Source organism: Lontra canadensis, unplaced genomic scaffold (assembly GCF_010015895.1).
Source record: "Lontra canadensis isolate GAN:19392208 unplaced genomic scaffold, GSC_riverotter_1.0 scaffold48, whole genome shotgun sequence".
Lineage (NCBI taxonomy): Eukaryota > Metazoa > Chordata > Mammalia > Carnivora > Mustelidae > Lontra > Lontra canadensis.
Window position 1 is genome coordinate 13,789,570 of NW_022631042.1, and position 21,710 is coordinate 13,811,279.

At 40.9% G+C, this 21,710-nt stretch overlaps 1 long non-coding RNA gene across 1 annotated transcript; it reads right to left on the reverse strand.

Moving 5' to 3' along the window:
- Window positions 1-10,420: 10,420 nt before the first annotated feature.
- Window positions 10,421-21,484, reverse strand: LOC116876944. The gene is made up of 3 exons (XR_004384492.1): window positions 21,398-21,484; window positions 14,321-14,323; window positions 10,421-10,430 (listed from the first exon to the last, which is right to left on the reverse strand). It is a non-coding gene; the product is annotated as an uncharacterized LOC116876944 (long non-coding RNA).
- Window positions 21,485-21,710: the final 226 nt, after the last annotated feature.

Below are 21,710 nucleotides of genomic sequence, written 5' to 3' on the forward strand. Positions count from 1 at the left end.
TCATTTCAGGGTCCAGGTCTGTGATTCATCAGTCTTATATAACACCCAGTGCTCATTACAACACGTGTTCTCCTCAATGTCCGTCTCCCCATTACCCCATCCCTCCCCCTCCCCCCCCCCACTGCACCTGAACTTTAAAGAGACGTCAAAGGAACGTGGTTCTTTTAATAAGCTTGAATCGTTTTTAGTATCATTCAATTCAGGGTAAAATGCCCTGAAAAGAACACTCATGTAATTTTGTGTAGGTATGGTTTCCCACAGACATTGTGTGGGAAAACTATTTTATCTTTGCTTATATATATTATTGATAGCACAAAGCCTCATTTTCAACTTTCTTGTGACTATTGAAATGCCAAGCCTTTGCAAAGACCACCAAAAGACTACGTATTAATTGTATTACCATGTCAGCAATTATCCCAAACATTTCTAGGGAATGAATTCTTGTTACATTCATTACTCTTGATTTGACAACTGTGTCAATGGGCTTTCATCACTCTGACAGAACGGGGTAATACATCATTGCTAAGGATTATTTTTCTAATAACAAAGTAACAACTCAATTTTTTTTAACCAAAATACAATCAACTTATCCTATTAAACCAAACCAGTCCTAAGTCAAAAGGTCAAGATGAGCTCTGATGTAATTTAAAAGTAGCCTTCAGAAAAGACAAATAACATCTAGGTTAAAAAAAAAGATTTATATATCTATACATATATATATATGTATATATATGAAAAAACCCAAAGGCCATGGTACACACGGTAATTCAATGGTGCATGAGTATGATATTAAAAAAAATTCAGTAATTCAAGAAAGTGAATGCTTGTCTTAGCCACTCATGGAAAAATAACATAATGAATTTTGTAATTGCTCCAAAGGAAATCGAACTATTAACTGGCATGAATTTTTTTGCAGGATTTGGTTTTGTTTTGTTTTGGGCTGGTTTGGTTGAAAATGAGAACCTATAACATTCAATGCAACTGAACATCTGTTATTGCAAACACTACGAGGTAAAAAGTAACAGCAAGCAAAAACACTCAAAACCTCATTTGGTTTATACTCTCAGGCACAACTGTGAGGACATTAAAAATGCTAATATTAGTCTTTGGTTTCTTTCAGGTAGATTTCTAAAAGCTGGCTTTATTGGTGATATGGCAATGGGGAGATTACATTAAAATATCAAGCATTTGACCCCTTAAGGCAACTCTGTTTTCAACTGTGACAATTTAATTTCCTGTTTACAATCTTAAAGAAGCTGAGAAATACTTTTTAGAACATCAGTTTTGAAAACCTTACAGGTAACAATATATTCATATACTTGTAATATTTCGTGTTTATGTAGGATGTGAAATTGTGCTTTTAGTGGTATGAAATGATAGTAATTACAAACTTATTTTTCATCTTGGTCTTAACAAAACTTTAGTATCAGAATCATGAACTAACCCCCAAACTCTTCTTTTTTTCTCTTAACTTCCTGCCTTTGACGTGATCCTTGGACTGAATTTGGGGTCCATTCATACTTATTAACTGGAGAGAAAAGGATAAACAAACAACCCTATTAAAATTGGCATTTCTCTTTGGTTTCTCTGGGCATGCCTGTCATCCAGCAGCCTAATTCAGCTCGGCAGGGCAGAAAGCCAAAACCATCTTGAAACCCAGTTCTCATCATTTCAGCAACCTATGAAACAAAATACATTCCAAAAAGCAGAGAGTATGGCCCGGATTAAAGCAGGTTCAACTAGTACCTCTGGGAGGGGGATGGCCCCCAGACAGCCACCTCCCCCACCGCCTGACTGGCTGGGGATCCAGCGACACTGGGTCCTAACGTCCAGCCCCAAGTTTGGCATCAAGTACAGACACAGACAACTCTTTCAAGACTAGTAATGTTGCTGGGACTTGGGACCAACTCCGGGGCCTCTTAAATATCAGGGACCCCTTCTGATCGGAACTTGTCAGGTAAACCAATGTGTCAAGCTTGACCTTCCAGAGAAGGGAATCCATTGGTCCCTTGATAAATCAAATTAAACAGGTTGAAGACCGGCCGCCCCCAGAAGCTGAAGACTATTTGAAGTGACATTATCATTTGCTACCTTGTAGACGGGGGCGAACATCCAGTCGAGAGCAAATGACATTCATCTACGGCCTGCTGGATACACACCATCTTACTTGCTGTCTGTCGGGGCCCTGGCAATCAGACTGTCACACACACTGCTGTACCAGTTTGGAGGACAGCCATGGTACATTTCATGGTTTACGAGGAGCAACTACCGTAAGCATAAATAGAAAACCAGAACTCCAGTGTCTACCGACGCGCCATGCATCCTCTCTGTTGTGCGAAGTGACCACGGGGAAGGAGACCCACCCCTGTCCAGGCTCTACATTTCCAGCTCCTCTTGAACCTAGGTGAGACCGTGAGGTGTAAAGGAGCCTCCTTGCCCACATGTTCAAGAAGCCTGTGTCTTCCCTACCCCTCATCTCTCTACTCCTCCTGGATGCTGATACACAGTGTGATTTTGGAAGTCACTCGGCCTGGCCTTTGTCAACATAGTTCCCTCAGGAGTGACAGGGAGAGATCCTTCCGTCCACAAAAATGATCTACATGACCAGCACTGGACTGCTACCTGAATGGGAAAGGAATTCTAACTCAGTGACGTTTCTATCATTTGGGGGTTTCTTACAACAGCCAGGTCTGCATGTGGTGAATGTAACAGAAAACTTCAGTTAAATCTATCCCTCATTGGTCCTTTTTCTGTGTCTATAATAGAAAAGAAACAGATTTAGTTTCAAAATATTAGTGTATCCTGGGCGCCTGGGTGGCTCAGTTAAGTTATCTGCCTTCACTTCAGATCATGTTCCCGGGATCCTGGGATCGAGTCCCACATCAGGCTCCCTGCTGAGTGGGGTGTCAGATTCTCCATCTCCCTCTGCCTCCCCCTGCTTGTGCTCTCTCTCATTCTCTCTCACTCTTTCTCTATCAAATATTAAATAAAATCTCTTAAAAAAATTTTTTTAAATAAAATAATTACTAGTGTATCCAGGGGCACCATAGTGGCTCAGTTGGCTGAGGTCTGACTCTTGATCTCAGCTCAGGTCTTGACCGGATTGTGGGTTCAAGTCCCACATTAGGCTCCACGCTGGGCACGGAGTCTACTTTAAAAAAAAAAAAAAAAGAACAAAAAACCACTAAAATATTAGAGTATTCAGAAACTATTAAACAGATCCTATTCGACACAATTAAAATAGCAGTATTTATTTAGCTGAGGGAAGAAAAAGCTTAAAGGAGGCTAGTAAAACTGTCAATGACTAAATAAAAGTGGTTGAGAAAACTTCACTAAATCCAACCAAACAAGTACAGAAGATTCACTTGATGGTATATAAAATAACACTGTACCTAGACCATAGGGAAGGTTGAACATAGTTTTTGAGAGACTCTGATTCAGTAGGTGTAGGTGGCACCTAGAAATCCACATTCTTACTAGGGCAACCCCAGGGTGCTCTGAAGCAGGTGGGCATGGGCCATAGGATCAACAATGTGGTAACGAAGGTCTCTAGGGTGGTGCCTGGGCGGCTTAGTCGGTTAAGGGTCTGCCTTCGGCTCAGGTTGTGATCTCAGGGTCCTGGGATTGAATCCCACATTGGGCTCCCAGCTAGTGGGGAGCTGCTTCTCCCTCTCCCTGCTTGTGCTCTCTCTGTCCCTATCTCTCAAATAAATAAATAAAATCTAAAAAAAAAAGAAGAAGAAGAAATACACCACATTGTGAGGTCATCAGATTGCTTCTCAGAAGAAAGTAAACCTGGGTAAGTTTCCCATCCACAAAGTGGAAAACATACCCTGTCCCTAAATATTACAGAGCTCTGGGAATCTAGGCAAGTATGACATGATCCCAATCCTTAAGCAGCTCCCGGTCTCAGGAGAGTGACTGTCCCCGTGTGTACCCGTGTGTGCACATGTGTGTGTGTCTCTGCAGAGGAGGTGGTGATGAGGAGAAGGAGGAAGCAAAGACGCTGTCTGGGTTTGAACTAGGGAGATGGGGTCCCATCTGTGGGTGTGCAGAGGTTCCCCAGTGTGGCCCCTGTTAGTACACTGTTCTCCCTGGGCATCCTGGTTCCAGAACAGTCTCGAGACATTGTTCCCACTAACAAGGTACACAGAATGAAACAGGGAAAGGGGAAGCACCCTCCCTATTCAAGAAGGAAAAGCACTTTATGTTTGCCTATTTTACATACCAAGCTTCCATGTAATGTGCTGGGAAGAAAAGATTCTAAGGCAAACAAAGACATTTTATCAAACTGTATGGCCATATGGGGAGTTACTATTTAGTGAGTCATTTCAGTCTGGGATGATGAAAAAGTTCTGGAGATGGACGAGATTAATGATCACATAACAATGCCAGTGTACTTAGGACCACTGCACACTTGAAGATTGTTAACATAGTAAATTTTATGCTATATATATTTTGCCACAATTAAGAAAAAAACATGACTGTAGACTTCCTCCTAACTCTATAAGTTAACAAATGCAATAGGATATTTGCAGAAAAAGAAATTAACCTAAACCTACACTCTCTCATCAATACTTTCTATGTCCCTGAAAAGTCAAGATAACTTGAATCCAATCAACAAATTTTTCATGAGAATTACCATGGCCCAGGCACTGTTTTAGGCACTGAAGACACAGTAGTGAACAGAAGAGGAACAAATCCTGCCCTCAGACAGCATTTACTTATTCATCCCCTCATACACTTAACAAATATTAATTAAATGTCTGTTACTTGCCAAGCTCTATGCTGGGCACCAGAAATACTACAGTGAGAAAACAGAAATGAAAACATCAGCAAACCAGACCCTTCTTTGACCTCATGGAGCTTACAGTCGACTATAGGAGACAGATACGAATCTAAAATACTCACATCGAACAGTCATCAAAGCAGATAGGTGTGGAGCTCCCAACAGTGTGGTGGTGGGAACTGGCTGGGTCAAGGTCTTACTGAAGGGAATGATGACTGAGCTGAGATCTGATGGATGGGTTGGGCAGCGACAGTGTGGCCGAAGCAGAGCAGAGGAAAGGGGGGGCGTGGCCCCAACGAGGCTAGAGAAACAGGTGGAGGCCCAGTGGCCACACAGAGCCCTGTGGATCTCTCAGTCTCTGTCTTAAGGGCCATTGGAAGCCACTGATGTACTATAACAAGGCCTGGGGTGGGAGACGAATGATCTGAACAAAAATAATATTGATTTAGCTACTCTAACAATTTAAGAATACCCAATTGAAAATGAGGGCAAAGGACTACGAGTGAGTTTTGGTAGAGTTACAACAATAGGTGAAAGTCGGGGTACCTGGGTGGCGCAGTCGGTTGGGCACCTGCCTTCAGCTCAGGTCATGATCACAGGGTCCTGGGATGGAGCCCCACTTGGGCTCTATGCTCAGCAAGGAGCCTGCTTCTCACTCTCCCTCTGTCCCTCCCCCAGCTCGTGCTCCCTCTCTCTCTATCTCAAATAAATAAATAGAATCTCTTAAAAACTTTAAAAAAAATAGGTGAAAGTCTTTGAAGCTCTCAGATGAAAGACAATATTTAACATATCAAAGATTTATCATGATCAGATATTATAAACAGCATGTCAATTTTTAATTTTTTAGTGTTAATCAAAGCATAGTCTCTTAAGATTCTATTACAAAAATCTACTAATGAATCTGAATATGATTAAAAGAGAATCACCAGAATTTGCAAGACTAGTAAATTAAGTTGTCCACACTTGATCAATACTGTTTAAAGTAGAAACTTTGGGGAGTAAAAAAACTGCTGAACTATTTGATCAAAGGAATGAAGTACATTAAACTTCACAAAATATGATTAGTTAGGCATCTTTCATTAAGACATAAGGTGACAAAAGGACATGTAACTAAATGGTGCACTAATTTGATTAATATTTAAGAACTTGAACAAAGAATCGAATACATATCATTTCTTCCTTTAAAATATGGTTATTGATGCTAATATATATCTATTGAATGGGGGAAAAAATTCAGATCTATATAGTGCTGTGTGTTAAGAGCAGATACATAAAGTAATAACAAAAACACCTTTTATATACCATCAAGTTAGCCACAGGCTCACTATTTTAATTTATCCAGATTTATCATTCAATAAGTAGGTGAGACATTTCCGCATTCCAAATTCTGGATGAAAATAGGAGTAGGACACATCAGGCTTTTCTGTAGTGGGTTAATCTGACCTCTGAACAATATAATACATTCCAGACTATCTCTCAAAGTTCAGAAAAGGTGTATAATTTGCACAATTCTCCTTTTCACCAGATTGTCATTTATACAATTCACCTCTGTCAATTTGTTGTTCTGCTTAAATTATCTTAAGAATGCAATGTGAGAGCCAGAAGAAGCCTCCCAAGGTTGCTTTAGCTACATTTTATTATTAACTACCAAAGCCCCCCAGGATTTATAGGTCCTGGGAACCCAGGCTGATTTACGGAGGTCTCTACCATTGCTTTTTGAGATTTAGCCTTACAAAGATCTTCATTTTAAAGTTTAATCTAGCTTGGTTTAAAACCTAATAATTATTGTTCTATCACTGTACACTTTGGCCTGAACAAATTTAATATACTTGGGTACAAAATTTTAATAAATTTTCATAAATTTCATGTGCAAAATTCTTCTGATGTTTAAAGCGGTGTTTTAGATGTCCAATGAGTACACCCATTAGTACAGAAACTGTAGTTAGTATTCCTAGCAGATGCCACAAATGACAAGTCAGATTGTAGAGAAATGGATAAAAATGCAGTAAATCAGATTTAGTAAAAAGAATGAATACATTTACCATATAAAGGAAGGGAAATCTTTTTTAAAATAATTAGAAGTATAATTTGCATTTTCATTGTTGGCACCAAACAAATCTCACTAGAAATATAAAATGAGAAGTCAGAAAAACTTTCAAACATTTGGATAAAGACTAGATATTTCTTCTTCTCCTTCTCCTTCTTCTTCTTCTACTTCTTCTTCTTTACTATCAGCTTTCAAAGTTGCTAAGTCATTCTTTCAAAATTCTCTTTTAGATCCTTTAAGTTTTTCAGTCTCTTCTCGACACAGACATGAACTCACAAGCAGGTCCCACACTTTGATTTCTCCTCACAGCTTCCTAAGTAGCTGCCATGCTCACTGAACTCAATTTGACGTCTTTTCATAACACTGCTCTGGAAGGAAGAAGGAATGAGCCCAACTGAATCAAAATAAAATGAATACAACTCTGTTGTAGCTTCGGTGCTGTTCATCCTGTGGTACCCACACCAGTCACTGACTAGCACCAGGGGTATCCTAAGAAGATTCTGTCTTCACTTCTTAGTTGTCTATGTAAGCACTGATTTTTCAATTTCACTTGTATTGGTTTTTTGAACCAGAAGGAACTTTATGAGCATAAAAAAGAAAAAAAAGAAAAGAAAAAAATCAACAAGCAAAGAAAGTCAAACAAGGTTGAAAGGATAAGTCTACCATTACAGATTTCTCCATAGTGGTATATGAGTAGAGTGGCCCATTCCTGGTCAATCCCAAGATGGTGTTGGGAGTCTCAGACCTTTCAATCGCCTAGATTAGTGTCCCAACTTGAGAACTGGACACGCTGGTGTTATGGAAATCTGGAATGCTATTAGTTCCAGGTCACTAACTAAAGTTAAGTCCAAATATGAAGCTGTCCATTTAAAGGGTTGTCTTTGATGCAATATGACCTGTATTAAATGAACCATTATTTCTAAATAAAGCAATCAAGTTATGAATTCAATAGCTTACCAGGTGACATTTAGGCAAATGACTTCCTGTCTCTGTACAAAATGGGGTTAATAATAATCCTGACCTATCTCTTAAGGTCTCAGGGGGGACAATTCATTTAGGAATTGTCTAAGTGCTGTATAAATGTTTCTGGTGTTATGAGAGCTTGGTTTTATTGTCACTGGAAAGCCACCATCATAAAAAGGAATTGAGAGGTTTAGTCAGAGGTGAATTAACAAAGCTAGGTCTATGCTAATACAAGTGTCCTCTGACCTTGGATCACTGAGCTTGAAAAATCGCACAGATCGAAATGGAAATGAAGTTTGCATTTTCAGAGACAGAGTTTTTGTTAATTTATTTCCTATTCAACTCCTTTGCTTTGAAAATCATTACTTTGGAAGCAAAACAACCATTCTCAATTCCCACCTCCTTTCTGTTTTCATTATTCATTGCTATTCCCAGGACCATTTGAATTTAAGCATGACACTCGAGGCATCCAAGGCCTTTCTTTCTCAATCAACTATGTGGCACACCCAGGAAACATGCCTGTCAGGAGGCATGGGCCATGTAGACAGCACACTTTTCTCATTTTAAGTTTTCTTTTCTTTAAACTGTGTGATTCCCCAGACATTCATGACTTTTAGAGGAAGTACGTTCTCTCTCCCCAATTAAATTTCCACGATTCGTTCATTTACTTATTTGACAAATAGTTATCGAGTACCTAGTATGGGAGTACCAGGCACTGTCCTAGGCGCCAGAGGTAGTGGTGATGTAGCTTATGTCCTGGGGATGAAGACTAATAGTAAGCAAAATAAATAAGTAAAGGAACATAACATGTTAGAATGAAAAGATGAAGTGTGGTAAGAGCATGGAAGGGCAGAGATGGAGAGGGCAGCAATTTTAAATATGATGGTCCCAGAAAAGCGTCCTTGAGCAGCTGTGATTTCAGGAGAGACTTGAAGGACATGAGTGTGAGAGTCATTGGAGAAGGGCTCTGCAGACAAGGTGAGGGTTCCAGGCAAATGCAAAGGCCCTGAGGTAGGAGACTTCATGTTTGAGAACAGCCAGGAGATCAGGGTGGCTGAGGGGAGTGAGCAGGAGGAAAAGAGCTGGAGAAGAAACGGCAGAGGAATGGGGGCCAGATGACCTAGGGTGGTGCGTGGGGTCAAGGTCTCTGACTTGCGCTCTGAGTGAAATGGGAAGCCCTGGGGAGGTTCTGGTTGGAGGAGTAACATGCTCTGACTCCCATTTTAAAGGCTGGATCTGGCTGTATGAGAATAGAAGGGGAGCAAAGCCGAGACGGGAAGGCCATCGAAGGCTACTGCAGTGGCTCGGAGCGGACATTAGTAGTTTGATCTAGAGTAGCATCTGGGTAGCTTCACCACTTTCAGTTTTTAATCACATCCTGCTTCTTCATCTAGCCATACTTCCCTACTTGGATTACTTCCCTCTCGAAGAAATTATCTTTTCTTTTCTTTTTTTTTTAATTTTTTTTATTAACATTTAATGTATTATTAGCCCCAGGGGTACAGGTCTGTGAATCGCCAGGTTTACACAGAAACTACCTTTTCTTTATGAGACTCACCTTCCTCCCGCTTCTGTCAACACTGATACTCTTCCCCTTCCCCCATCACTGTCTTTAGAGAAGGTCAAACATGCCACACTTGGATGAGGTCAGATCAGTAAGTACACTACCATTGTAAGAGAAACTGAGACATAGTTAAAAAATTTTTTTAACTTCTTTGAAGAAAAATCGATTTGAACCAGGCAGCATCCAATCCAGCAGCTAGAATGGAGCTTTAAGGAGCCATATAAAATGAAAGCCTGAAACAAGGAAGTTACAGTAGGCGGTCAGCAGGTTGGTTCCTGCACGGTCCCTTTCCTTTAGGACATGGCGGGAGTTTATCAGGCAGATTTCCTCACTAGGGCTGATCAGGCGATTCCTGACTGACTGGCTTAAGATTCCATTTCTGAGAGTCAAAATTGCCATTAAGCCCCGGTTCTGTGAGAAGAGACAGAGCATAAGTGACTCCATTTTGGAGTCCCTTTTTTTTTTTTTTTTAAAACACTACTCTCCCAAAGCATAAATGACTTGATGGGCTCTGTTGACATTCTCAGTAAAGATGCCTGCCACTCTTCAAGGTACTGCGCACAGTCCCAATGACTGCAGAGTGAAAGCCTCCCTCTGAAGTGGGGGTGGGGGTGAGGACAGGGTGGTTGGGTCCAGAAGTCTGGGATGAGGCCAACAGCTTCGGTTTTCAGCAACCTCTACAAACCTGCTTGCCTTTTGAGTTAAGTCCCACTAAGTCTGCACACAACATTTTTGAAGTAATTTTTAAAATTATTTTTTAAAGATTTTATTTATTTATTTGACAGACAGAGATCACAGGTAGGCAGAAAGGCAGGCAGAGAGAGAGGAGGAAGCAGGCTCCCCCACCGCTGAGCAGAGAGCCCGATTCGGGGCTCAATCCCAGGACCCTGAGATCATGACCTGAGCCGAAGGCAGAGGTTTAACCCACTGAACCACCCAGGTGCCCCTTGAATTAAGTTATTATCCTGTTCTCATACGCTCTTATGTCCACATACACCAAAGAAATGCTCACTATCTTTTAACCCTTGGGCGTGTATAAAATTTAGCACTTTATTTTTTATCTTTAACTGGGGCCACTAAAATCAGACACTATGTACCAGGCAAGCTTAAGCCCTGAGCACTAACCGCCAAGAAACAACATGAACAGACTCAACTTCACCAAACAGAAAGGAGGTAGCTACATTCAAAACCAAGCCCATGTCTCTAGAAAGGCAATAACCACAACTCAAAGAGAACATTCTGGAAATGGCTCTTGTGGGAAAAGGAGGAAGGTACATTAGTCTTTTCAACCATCCTAGAAACATTCCTGGCAACCTCAGGACCAGCTTATGTAAAGGAGGCACGTGTAACGAGAGAGATCTTGGATTATGGCCTTCTGGGCCCATGGCATCTCATCTTTTCTAGGTTCATGGGAGTACCCTTGCTTTTTTAGCTGGGTCTCGCTGTTTGCAGAACAAATAAGAACAAAATTTTTTTATTCTATAAATGAAGTGATACATGACTGTTACTAACGGGTTATTAGCATAAATAAATTCTCTCTCTTGTCCTTATTTTGGGTGACTTAAAAAAAAAAATATCTCTTGACATTTAGAAAAAAATTTTTTTTTTCCTGAGCTTGAGGTCCTACCGTGGGGCTCCAGTTCCTCCGACCACTTGCACTGCCCCCTCTCTCATCTCCTTCAGGGCTTTATGCACATGTCAGCTCCTTGATGACTGGAGCCACCTTCTGTGGCTAGCGGCTACGCTCTTTAAATGTCAACATACACCCAACTCCCACCTCCTTTCCCTGCTTTATCCTCCTCTGTAGGCCTAGTCCCCATCCAGCATATGAATATTTTATTAATTTATTTTATGTGTTGTCTCATGCATGAGAACCTAGGCTCCATGAGGACAGAAATTCTGTCTGCTTTGTTCATGTCACCTACCCTGTGCCAGAACAATACCTAACACACAGAGGACATCAATAAATATCTAATAAATTAATGAATTCCACAGTGATCACATAATAATGTCAACCTGAGATGTCACAGTCAAAGGTCAATTTTGGCTAGCACATGCATAGGAAATATTTCTGGAAAGATGTATGAGACTGCTAATAGCATTAAACTTAAGGGGGAGAAATTTACAACTGATTTCACAGCTGTATGTACTACTCATATCTTTAGATCATTAGAATATTTTTTAATCACCCAGAGATGTCTCGGTGATGTGAATGATAAGACACAGTAAATGCTTTTTATAATCTTCGATAGTTCAAAAAAAAACAACTAATAAATGTCCATTTAAAAGTAGTTAAGCGCATACATGTGTAAAAATCTATGCACAAACCTATGCAATGTGTTGGATGAGACATGCAAATTTAATACAAAAAGATAACACATCTAATAACTTCTAGTTTTGGAGTGCTCAAAGATCTCATATCCAACAGGGTGAACAGATCTGGCTTGAGTGGTGCATTGGTACCAGAGATATCTATGGCTAACAAAGACTTCACCTCAAGCAGGACACTCCGACTGCTGAACAAGGAGACAGAGAAGAGTGTTCCTTCAACTTCCTTTTTTTTTTTTTTTTTAAGATTTTTTATTTATTTAAGAGAGCGAAGAGTGGAGTGAGGGGCAGAGGGAGAAGCAGGCTCCCCATTCAGGACTCCGGAACCACGACCTAAGTCAAAGGCAGGTGCCTAACCGACTGAGCCACCCGGGTATCCCCTTACAACTTTTTTTTACACCAAAGATACGGTAGCAAGGATTCCAGTCGTGTCCAAGTCTTGAAAAGAATTTCAGTTTTCCTTTGAATTTCAAGGCCAAGCTATCATTATACAATACAGTCTCCATAATGAGAATTTCTGAAGGAAATGAAAGAAACCATGAAAACCAGAGTAATCAGAAACATCAGAGAGAAGGGGGTTGACAAAGAGCAGAATTAAACTACAAGAGGACATCTATTTGCAGAGTAAGAAAATCTGGAACAGAAAGAGGGCAGTCATGGCCAGTGAACGGGACTCGTTAGCCCCAGAAATCAATGTTACTGTCCCTCTTGACTCAGGTAAGCATGAGAATGAGGCCATCTGTAATATGAAAGGAAGCTTTACAGACTTGATAGTTCATCTTCTGGAAATGAGATGGAAATATCAAGTTTGGGAAAGGTGCCCTACAGTCCTATGGTAATGAACAGTGGCCTGTGCTGATGAAGCATGGCAAATTTCTCAAAAGCAACCAGGGGCAAGGGAAAGAAGGAAAAAAGGGATGGAGGCTTGTTTTGACAGAGAGAAAGAAAGGAAGCATGAGCCCCCTGAATTATGTTCCCTACCCCACAATTTTTTTAGGATCATTCTATGATTTGGGATCTTTTCTCTCTTTTCTCTCACTCTCTTGAATACTCCACTTTCCAACCGAGAGCTTTGATTTTAATCTACCTAACACCAGCTGTTGCCAGAGCCTTCCTATTAAAGGGCTTAGTTCAGTCTGATCATTAAAGCAAACATCAAGCACATGGAGCCAACACAGTGTTTTGGAAAGAGCACTGGTCCAAATGCCTGCGTCAGACCCCAGCTCTGCACGGCCCCAGCTCCCCAGCCTGGGGCACACTGCCCAATCTCACTTTTTTCTCCTTAAACCAGATAGTAAGCCTTGCCCTATCTACAGAAGGTGGTTAAGAGGATCAAACAAATCATGCAAACTGAAAGGTACAGTCTACAAACATACACGTTATTTTTATGGTGATTTCTAATGCTCTTTTACTATTGTCGGTGGAAAATGTAAAGAGAAAACTGTCCTAGGAATATAGAAGAATGCCTTTCAGCACATGTGCTCTGGGTCCCACTGTAATAAAACTCAGATAACGGGGATTCTGAAGGGTGCTGTCAAGGATGCAAAATTTTGTGGCGTTAGCATAATCACCCAGTGTTCAGTTTCAGGAGGTTCAAAAAACTGAGTGACACTGAATATGATCTCACAGGTGGTCTTTGAAGATATTTCATGAGCTAAAGCTAACAAATCCAATTATGGCATTTTGGCCTTTAAAAAAAAAAAGGGTCCCTAATCCAGCTTTTCTCATCCTCTGGAACATGGACTCTCTGGAATACAGAATTAATACAGAAAACTTGGGGGAAATTCTCAAGCTAATACAGAAAGAATGACAACAGAATCTTCTTTTTATTCCAAAAGGCAAATTGGTAAAGCTTCGACACCCTTCCTGCACAGGGAATACTGCATTACAATTAAAACAAAAACAGCTGGCCTGCAGCAGAGAAGGGTGCATAAGCTCTTGGCTGGGAGGCTGTTTTCAGGTAGTATAAAAAGGGCCCATGAGATCTCTAAGAACAACTATCTATACAAAGAATGACAAATTACATTGAAATTACAAGTCACCACACCCTGCTGCCATACCCTGACAGCAAACAGAAACCTACTAGCGTTTATTTTTCTTTAAATTGTGTTCCCATTTGCCTAGAAATACTTGTATTCGATCTGACTGGCACTGCCCCTCCCAGTCCCTCTTGTAAGTGTTGAACAAGCCCCGGGAAAGATACCGACTTCTGATACCAACTCCACTAACCAGGTCAGCGCACTAAATAAACCCAAATCAATGAGCGGAGAACGTAAAGCTTCAGGCAAGCCTTTATAGCTGGAATACAATTCTAGTTTTGGTTTTAGTTTTAAACAGATCATTAAAATGATACCTGAGAGGCAGAACAGAACATCAATTGGTCCCAATAAGCAAACACCACTTCCCTTTGCACAGAAACAAGCAGAAACATTACCTTACAAACAAAGTTATCTTACTGCTTTCCGTTTCCTTCTCGTCGCAAGAGGAAAACCTTACATGAAGTATCTGCCTATCCCAGCACATTTCTGCAGATAAAACATTGGTCAGTGAAAGTTGCTGTGGCCAGGACATGGGCAGTAAAATGTTAGAGCTCTCTGCACAGCCAATCCAAAGCTGCTCAGACCTCCACGGCCTCCCAGGGCGATCAGGCCGGCTTTGTGGCAATACAATGGGGGTTAAACATTTCCTCGGATCCACTTAGAAGCAAGAAAAATTTGTTGAGTTGCTCACAACTATTTGGCAAAATACGCACTAAGTTATGGCTTGGTAATAGTGTTTTAAGAAAGTAACTGCCATATTCTCACCTATGGGGAGAAGATGTTAGGTGTTATGTGATCTCTTCTTTATTTTTAACCTAGTATTAACTTGAAATAACATGTTGAAATTCCTAACTGGTCGTTGTTTAAATATTCTTTCTTTACAGGGCACTGTAGTTTCTTAGGACTGGTTCGCTTAGCTCAGCGTCAGAACCTACTTTGCATATACGCATCACCTGCCATCCACAGGACTCACAACCACCATTTCCGCCTTTTTCTTTAATGGTAGTCTAGAAACTCTATTTGCTTAATTTACTGTGAGATCTTACAAAAATAAATATTACAACGATTTTTCTTTGTTTCTTTCCCCCTATTTCTCAATTTTATTCCTCTTTTAGGCTCTTCTGCTATGCATTATCATTAGTATCTTAACTGTTCAAGCTGTAAAAACTTTCAAATGTTGATTATGATTATTCTTAGGAGCCAGATATTATTGATACATAAGTACACACATAATCACAAATAGGTATTTTCATGACAGTACTAAATATATCAGAGTTATAGTTCATGGTAAGAAGACCCAAAAAGGGGCGCCTGGGTGGCTTAGTGGGTTAAGCCTCTGGCCTCCGCTCGGGTCATGATATCAGGGTCCTGGATCGAGTCCTGCACTGGGCTCTCTGCTAAGCAGGGGGCCTGTTTGCCTGTCTCTCTGCCTACTTGTGATCTTTCTCTCTGTGTCAAATAAATAAATAAAATCTTTAAGGAAAAAAAAAAAAAGACCCAAAGAAAGTCATGGAAGGTGTTCTAAAATGAGGTATATAAAAAAGGACCTCATGGTGGGGGTTGCCACAGATCTTTAAGCCAACCCATTTTTGCTTGAATTTCTAATGATTATTTTTCAAGCTTTGAGGTTCTCTGGAAAAACTTCTAGAAGTAGGTTATAAGTCCTTCACTGGCCATGATGCAAGTTTAGAAAGTGTCCATGTGATATATTTTCAATTAAAGTTACTTACTTCCTAAGATCAAACCTAAAAACCCATTCCCCACTTACTACAACAACCGGCATGAAGCAGGGGTGGACTTATTTCTTTGAAGGTCTTTTCAGCACCTCTCGAGACCTGGCTGGAATAATGCTTTTCCTCACAAAAGCACAACCAACATGTAACACAATCTCCTTCAAAGCATGTTGTCGGGAGATCAACAATAACCAACCAAGTAGAGACATCAGGCTATCCTGACTGGGTCCTACCCCTGGACATCTGCTTCTGCCTAATATATCCTAATCAACCTTGCATCGTGTTCATCAAAACCTTATAAGCATAAAATAATTTTCTGATTTACCTTTTTTACTCTTTTAAGAAGTAAGTCACGCCGAGGAGGGAAGCCTTTCGAGTTATTTCTTCCCTGTTGCCTATCTGCTGTTCTGTATGGGTCGTGATAGGAAACAGAAGCTAACCAGCCGCTCCAGCCACGAATATGGCACAGGCTGCTGGTCGCAGAGACCCAGCTGGAGAGTGTGACTTATCCTTGTTACACCTGTTGGGATTTCCGGGTCATTTCTCTGGAGCAAGTTTTAAAAAAGTGTAAGCCTTCCCATTGGAAAGTAAAGGGTGCCGATGTTTTTCTATGAACATGTTAGCATAACATTTCTTTTCCCAGTTAGCTATTCCCACCAGTGTAAGAAAAAAAAGAAAAAAAAAAAAAAAGCTCATGGGACAGTCTGAAAGAAGGTTGTATTTTAAAGAACAGGGTGAGGACTACTTAAAATGGGGTTTTAAACGGCGATTGTGTTCCTCGCAGGAAGGGCTGAATGGAGGAGAGTCGAGTCTGATTATGCAGCCTGACTGACCGAGCCTAATCAGAATTATTTCGGCACACTGCTTCACTGCAGCCTCGGACCCATTAAATCCTAAACGCTTCTGCCTGCCCACTTCTCGCTGTCTCCCACTGCGACCTGTTACTGCTCAATAGAGGTTCCTCAGTGGGCTACTCGAAACATTTTTTCGGTGAACGGAGGTGCTGGGTTTAACAAGCTCCTCCGAACACATCAGCAGAGCTGTCATTTTATGGCAAGAAGGGGTAGTGTCCCCTTTAAAACGGCGACCCCCAAGACTGCCCTGCAGAAGGGGGCCCTCTGAGGTCAGTCCGTTCACTTTGTGATGTAATGGTTGAGACACACTGAAGTCGACAGCTATTCCTCCTTCCTCAAAACCGGCTCTGGATTCGAAAAGCAACGTCTGGCGATCCTACCTTGAACTCACAGGTTATTAACTACCATGTGCTTAACGCATCATCCCAAACACGTAGTTCCATTCTGGGGACCGGGTGAGGCAACGTACAGGATCAGAACAGCACATTCTGCTTTCTGCTCCCCTACTTCAATCTTGATTAGAACAGGCGCAATCAGAAATTTTCGGTCTTTAAAAATTACTGTCTATCCAAATTGGAGGCTTCTACATAACCTAGTGCGCATGTGCAAGCATGATGACTATGCATGAGGCACCGTCCCCTGGGCACTGTAGATTCCTCATCTGCAGGATGAAGAAAATACAGCACCTTCTTTGTAAAGCTGCGGTGAGGATTAAATGAACCAATGTTTTTAAGTCACTTAGAACAAAGCCAGGCACACAGTAGATGCTATGCAAGTGTTTGTATTTAAAAGCAATAAATCAGATTATCATCTATGAGTGAGAAAATGAGCCAATGATTCTTTCAGGCGTTCATCCAGAATGCAAGAGTTCTGCCCCAAAGTACTAGTTCACCTTCATGATCTTTACTTTTGTCATTATCTAGCAGGGTTTTCTAATTGACCAAGTTCACGTTCACTGCCCATTTTCTGCAATATTTTGTAAGTTCTCCCGGGGCAGAAATGACGGATGTTCTCTTTTGAACTCCTTTACTGGAGCTAAAAAAAAAAAAAGATGTCAACTAGCTGGTTGAATGTGAGATAAAGCATTTTGCTTAAGTAGTCTATACGCTGAGTGGGGAAAAAAATGAATTAATGGAGTGATTCTCTCCTTCACCCTGAAATGCCGCACTGTACCCACACGGTCACCGGCATCCCCGGGCATGTTTCTCAAAGACATGGCTCTGCAGAGGGAAGGCAAGTTATGTGCCATGTCATTTGCTGAAAGTGTCACAGGGGCCATCTGTTTCTGTAAATACAGTACAGAGACCCAGGAACCCAGCAGGTAATTTGATGGCACAGCAGACTGGCATCCTATTGCTTTTTCATAATTTACTGATAGGCAAAATGCCAAGAGTCTAGAAAGGTTTCGTGATGCTGAATGAAGGAGGGAGATTGAGAGAAAATGTTTTTAAGGCAAATTGATACACTGTTCAATATTTCACGAGAATAACAGAGACTAGTTCTCTTTTCAAATCTGTGTGCCATCCAAACCAACAAAACATGCATTAATTCTCGGCTCACTCTTTCTCCTTCTCTTAGTCTCCATCCCCACCCTCCCTGCCCCACCTTGTTTTGAGTATAGACATGTTTTATAAGTCACTGTTTTTAAAAAGGAACTCTGGTATTGTTATAATTAAGAATGATTATCTAAGAAAAGGGTTTTTGCAAATGTAAGTGGTCAAAAACTCTGATACCTTTAACAAGAACACTAAAATAACCAGAATTTCTCATACACTATGTCCTGGCAACACTTTATAGAGTTCTTTGGTTACTTAGATATGTGTCAAAGATATGCATTTCATTTTAAATGTATGTCTAACCACATTGCATTTAAAGTCTTCTTAGTTAGAACTGTGTTTATATAAGTGAAAATTTATTGGGCAATTCAAAGACTAGCAAAGATGAAATTGTAACTGAAATTTGGAAAGGATACGGGGTTGAAATGAGAAGAAAAGAAGAAGGAGGCTGTAAAGAATAGGAAACATTAGTGTTCAAAGTACATAAAATTGCCTGTGTAGGTCAAAAAGGTCAAATAGCAGTAATTTCATGTGATGGACCCTAACTAATTCCCTAGGACTTCCCAGCTTCAGTAACATCCAAATTCTTTTTTTTTTTTTAAATTTTATTTATTTGAGAGGGAGACAGATAGTGACAAGAGATAGTGAGAGAGCACATGTGGGGAGGAGAGGGAGTAGCAGGCTTCCCACCAAGCAGGGAACCCTATGTGGGGCTCGCTTCTAGGACCACGGGAATCATGACCTGAGCCAAAGGTAAACACTTAACCGACAAAGGCACCCAGCCACCCCACATTCAAATTATTTAACGGAAATACAGTCATGGTTCCCAGAGCAAATAATTTCCATTTGTATGACTGGTTGTATAACAAGACTCATCACAATTTTCTGGAAGTTTCAGTTGCTATAAGAAATGTTACTCCCATGGGGCACCTGGGTGGCTCAGTGGGTTAAAGCCTCTGCCTTCGGCTCAGGTCATGATCTCAGGGTCCTGGGATCGACCTCCGCATCGGGCTCTCTGCTCCACAGGGAGCCTGCTTCCTCCTCTCTCTCTCTCTCTGCCTGCCTTTCTGTCTACTGGTGATCTCTATCAAATGAATAAATAAAATCTTAAAAAAAAAAAAAAAAGAAATGTTACTCCCACCCCCCACCACCAAACAGCTACATATTGCTGAAGGGCATTAGAGTGCCAAAGTAATTTTCCCTACCTCTTCTTAATTATATATTTAAACACACACACACAACCTGAGTATATCTTTGTATAAGCATGTACTACATGTAAGTTCATTTTTCAAACCGGCGTTCCTTCTGACATCTAAAACCTCATTTGAATAATACAGGAATAATTCATTCATAAAAATAAGATAGAAAGAGATTTGAAATTCTACTGTAACAAAATTCACCAAAATCACCCTGGCTCAAAGACACCTTTTTAATCATGTATTTTCAGATCTCTTCTGCACTGTGAAACCCACCACTTCTTAGAAAAATTCTTAACAAATTCTCTCATTACTGCTGTTGCAACGATGTTAGTGGACACATGCACAATCAGGCTCCCTTGGATTTGTTCTAGTAGTCCAAGCATTGGATGAGTCATGAAGCGGCTTATGAGTCTGTTGAAAGTTATGGAAGCCCTACCCCTAGAAAATTCAGCAACCCCTAAATACCTCTAGTTCATGCAACAGGATGTTCAAGAACCCCAGAGTCCCCGAAGACCAATGCAACTGTTTTAAGTGCCACAATTCACCTATTCATCATTCATCTTTTTTCTTAGACAGCACTGTAAGAAACAATAAAATTCTTCACAATCCCCCCACTCCAATGTATCAGGGTATCTTTAGAGCTCTTGTCTGAACCCTGTAATTCCAACAAAGCTGCAATTTTGAAATTTTTAATTTTTGAAGTTAACATTATGTCACGAGTATTTTTCATATTGCTGACAGTATTCAGAATTATAATTTTTTTAAGTGAACACAAAATACTTCACCTCAAATACTATGCCATTATTTTTATCACCAGACACCAAAGATTTCTGGAAAATTTTTCTGAAATGAAACAGAAGGGGAAACGTCTTAATGGAGGCGCCATCCCACATTATTCGTTAAGTGGCAACATTATTCTCTTCAGTGGGACCTGAAGTGTATGTGGCCACTTTTACATGTTGCTATTGGAAATTATCTTGCAATATTTTGGCCAGATTCAGTAGATATAAGACGAGCTCATCTTCCCAAACACCAATGTATTACCCGAATGCTAAGAGACTTCCATTACCTGAGGAGGAAAATCCTTAGTCTTGTTATTCAATATCCTGGACAATCCAGCCCCTACCTGCGACTCCATTAGTCCTAAACACCCACAGTCCCTTCCCACTAGACAGGCCTCTGATTCCAGCCCCCACTACACCAGGCCCATCCAGCTTTGCACCTCTGTTGACTCTGTTTCCAGACACCACTCTTGGAATGTGCCTCTCACTCCTCACCCTTGTTTAAATCTCTCCCTTCCATCAGAGCCAAGATCAAGTCCATATGCCCCCATGATGATTTCACTGAGGGGCGCAGTCATCAGAGAACTGCCTCTCGCCCATAGACCTTATCTCCTAGCCTTTCTCTTACATCTACTACCGTAACTTGAGCTTTTGAGAGAGGTCATTTTCTCTTCCCATCTCGAATTATAACCCATTTCTGTGAACTCTAACACCAAAAGAGCTTTGCACAGAGCAGATGCCTATTAACCATGAGAACAGCCACTGAATGTCTGGATGTGGCTGTCCTCCTGCATGCACCTCTGTACGTGAACTCGTACACGACTGGAGAGAAACATTCATTAAATTCCAAGGGAAGCATCTTTGCCTCCTCACATACCGATTTGCAAGAATAATTAGTTCTTGGCTCCATGCCCCGATTCCCCTGCCGGTCCCCCCCACCCCACCCCTCCTCACCTCCTGTCTTCCCTGTAGTACTCTTGCAACATCCCAGCATCTCCCCCACCTCATCTGCCACTATGTTTCTTCCTCTCTAGAACTTCCCTCTTCCTCCGTTATTCTGCCACGTTTCTCCTGCCTCTTCAGCTCAATTTCATCTATCTATTCCTTCATAAAGGGGCACAGCAGTGAAGAACTCTGGGTTCAAATGTTAGCCCTGTAGCCCTGTTCCCTCGCTGGTCTGTGGCCTTTTGTCTTTTTGCCTTCTTCAAGGCTCATTTTCCATCCACAATCTGCCTCAGAGAGTCTCGAGGAGAAAATAGTACTACACACGCAAAGTATTATCTTATTTATTAGCAAATGCTTAATAATATTAACTTTTAATGATCACTTTCTATCTCAACTCCTATTTTCTAAATTCTTTATCTTAAAATTTTATCATTTCTCCCACTCTTATTTTCCTACTATTTATCATACAAATCATCTCCATTGTATCTTTCCTTTCTTCATTATTTAATAATTGAACAAGAAAATAGAAAAAGATGTTTAATCAATAAAAAACAGTGCAATGAAATAATAAACAAAAGAGAAAAATAAAACTGGAAACAATTTTGTTTACCAGCATCTCCTTTATCCAGGACTCTCTGTCAGCTTTACTCTTTCCAAGTTCATCATGTATCTTATATTTTATATGTATACATGTGCATAAATATATCTCTATCGGTACATCTATATATGGCTGTGCATAGGGACACTGGGTGGCTCAGTTGGTTAAGCGACCGACTCTTGATCTAGCCTCAAGTCATGATCTCAGGGTTCTGGGACCATCAGAGCATCAGGGCTCTGCCCAGCAGGAAGTCTACTTCTCTCTCTCTCCCTCTCCTTCTGCTCCTCCCCCTGCTCACACTCTCTCTGTCTTC